At 78.9% G+C, this 2,666-nt stretch overlaps 3 non-coding genes across 3 annotated transcripts; all 3 read right to left on the bottom strand.

The window, feature by feature from the left end:
- Window positions 1-120: 120 nt before the first annotated feature.
- Window positions 121-238, bottom strand: LOC130843260 (5S ribosomal RNA). Its single transcript, XR_009050863.1, has one exon. It is a non-coding gene; the product is annotated as a 5S ribosomal RNA (ribosomal RNA).
- Window positions 239-1,073: 835 nt separating this feature from the next.
- On the bottom strand, window positions 1,074-1,193 carry LOC130843259 (5S ribosomal RNA). The gene has a single exon (XR_009050862.1). It is a non-coding gene; the product is annotated as a 5S ribosomal RNA (ribosomal RNA).
- An 837-nt stretch (window positions 1,194-2,030) lies between these two features.
- Window positions 2,031-2,148, bottom strand: LOC130843261 (5S ribosomal RNA). The gene has a single exon (XR_009050864.1). It is a non-coding gene; the product is annotated as a 5S ribosomal RNA (ribosomal RNA).
- Window positions 2,149-2,666: the final 518 nt, after the last annotated feature.

Below are 2,666 nucleotides of genomic sequence, written 5' to 3'. Positions count from 1 at the left end.
TGGGCTGGATGTGGCTGTATTGGAAGTCCGCCGGCGCGCCAGGGAGCGCGACCCCCGGCTGAGCGCAGAGGCGCGGGACGGCCCGGAGGGCGCGGGGCCAGCTGCGGGGAGCAGGCAAAAAGCCTACAGCACCCGGTATTCCAGGCGGTCTCCCATCCAAGTACTAACCAGGCCCGACCCTGCTTAGCTTCCGAGATCAGACGAGATCGGGCGCGTTCAGGGTGGTATGGCCGTAGACGGAGGCGGGGGCCGCCCGCGGCCTCAAGAGCCCGCGCGTCGCTGCTTCGCCTGCGCCTGCGCGCACGCGCGGGGCAGCCGGGGTGGCCCCCGGCAGGGCCCCGCTGCCCCGCCCAGGCAGGGGAGCAGGGGCCCCGGGCGGCCGGTTGGGGCGGAGGTGTCGGGGCGCCCCGCTGCAGGCCCGTGGCCCGCGCCTCGGCGCCCGGCCCCGATCGCGCGCGCTGCTCACAGGGGCCGTGGCCCCGGAGGCGGCGGGGCCTGCGCCCGCGGTCCTCTGGAGCCCAGCCTGCGTGGCCGGCCGCCGCGCCAGCCCGTCAGCAACTTGCCCGAAGCCACTGGGAGCCACCGGCGCGTCGGCCCCGCCCCTTGGCCCTGCCGAGACCACCCGTGCCCCCCCGCGACAGCCGGCGAGCCCGGGCCCGGGCCCCTGCTGGGCCTGCGGGCCCGGTATGCGGCCCCGCGTGCCCCGCCCTCCCCGGGGCGACACGGGGTCGCCGGGGAGGGGTGCTTCCTCTGGAGGGAGCTGAGGAGAGGCGCACACACAGGCAGACAGGTGGCTGCGCCGGCTGCGGGGCGCGGCCGGGTGAGCGTCGAGGGGCTGGCGGGCCACGAGGGAGCGAACCAGGGCCCGCGGCGGGGGCGGGGGCGGGGGCGGGGGGGCGGGGGGCGGGGTCCCGGCCCCCCAGCAAGGGAGGGGCTGGGGCTTTGGGCTCCAGGGGCTGGGATGTGGCTGTATTGGAAGTCCGCCGGCGCGCCAGGGAGCGCGACCCCCGGCTGAGCGCAGAGGCGCGGGACGGCCCGGAGGGCGCGGGGCCAGCTGCGGGGAGCAGGCAAAAAGCCTACAGCACCCGGTATTCCCAGGCGGTCTCCCATCCAAGTACTAACCAGGCCCGACCCTGCTTAGCTTCCGAGATCAGACGAGATCGGGCGGCGTTCAGGGTGGTATGGCCGTAGACGGAGGCGGGGGCGCCCGCGGCCTCAAGAGCCCGCGCGTCGCTGCTTCGCCTGCGCCTGCGCGCACGCGCGGGGCAGCCGGGGGTGGCCCCCGGCAGGGCCCCGCTGCCCCCGCCCAGGCAGGGGAGCAGGGGCCCCCGGGCGGCCGGTTGGGGCGGAGGTGTCGGGGCGCCCCGCTGCAGGCCCGTGGCCCGCGCCTCGGCGCCCCGGCCCCGATCGCGCGCGCTGCTCACAGGGGCCGTGGCCCCGGAGGCGGCGGGGCCCTGCGCCCGCGGTCCTCTGGAGCCCAGCCTGCGTGCCGGCCGCCGCGCCAGCCCGTCAGCAACTTGCCCGAAGCCACTGGGAGCCACCGGCGCGTCGGCCCCGCCCCTTGGCCCTGCCGAGACCACCCGTGCCCCCCCGCGACAGCCGGCGAGCCCGGGCCGGGCCCCTGCTGGGCCTGCGGGCCCGGTATGCGGCCCCGCGTGCCCCGCCCTCCCCGGGGGCGACACGGGGTCGCCGGGGAGGGGTGCTTCCTCTGGAGGGAGCTGAGGAGAGGCGCACACACAGGCAGACAGGTGGCTGCGCCGGCTGCGGGGCGCGGCCGGGTGAGCGTCGAGGGGCTGGCGGGCCACGAGGGAGCGAACCAGGGCCCGCGCGGGGGGCGGGGGCGGGGGCGGGGGGCGGGGGGCGGGGTCCCGGCCCCCCAGCAAGGGAGGGGCTGGGGCTTTGGGCTCCAGGGGCTGGGATGTGGCTGTATTGGAAGTCCGCCGGCGCGCCAGGGAGCGCGACCCCCGGCTGAGCGCAGAGGCGCGGGACGGCCCGGGAGGGCGCGGGGCCAGCTGCGGGAGCAGGCAAAAAGCCTACAGCACCCGGTATTCCCAGGCGGTCTCCCATCCAAGTACTAACCAGGCCCGACCCTGCTTAGCTCCGAGATCAGACGAGATCGGGCGCGTTCAGGGTGGTATGGCCGTAGACGGAGGCGGGGGCCGCCCGCGGCCTCAAGAGCCCGCGCGTCGCTGCTTCGCCTGCGCCTGCGCGCACGCGCGGGGCAGCCGGGGGTGGCCCCCGGCAGGGCCCCGCTGCCCCGCCCAGGCAGGGGAGCAGGGGCCCCGGGCGGCCGGTTGGGGCGGAGGTGTCGGGGCGCCCCGCTGCAGGCCCGTGGCCCGCGCCTCGGCGCCCCGGCCCCGATCGCGCGCGCTGCTCACAGGGGCCGTGGCCCCGGAGGCGGCGGCGGGCCCTGCGCCCGCGGTCCTCTGGAGCCCAGCCTGCGTGCCGGCCGCCGCGCCAGCCCGTCAGCAACTTGCCCGAAGCCACTGGGAGCCACCGCGCGTCGCCCGCCCCTGCCCTTGGCCCTGCCGAGACCACCCGTGCCCCCCCGCGACAGCCGGCGAGCCCGGGCCCGGGCCCCTGCTGGGCCTGCGGGCCCGGTATGCGGCCCCGCGTGCCCCGCCCTCCCCGGGGGCGACACGGGGTCGCCGGGAGGGTGCTTCCTC

Source organism: Hippopotamus amphibius, unplaced genomic scaffold (assembly GCF_030028045.1).
Source record: "Hippopotamus amphibius kiboko isolate mHipAmp2 unplaced genomic scaffold, mHipAmp2.hap2 scaffold_264, whole genome shotgun sequence".
In the NCBI taxonomy this organism is placed as follows: domain Eukaryota; kingdom Metazoa; phylum Chordata; class Mammalia; order Artiodactyla; family Hippopotamidae; genus Hippopotamus; species Hippopotamus amphibius.
The sequence above is the reverse complement of the archived record's forward strand: the minus strand, read 5'-3'. Positions and strand labels throughout refer to the sequence as shown.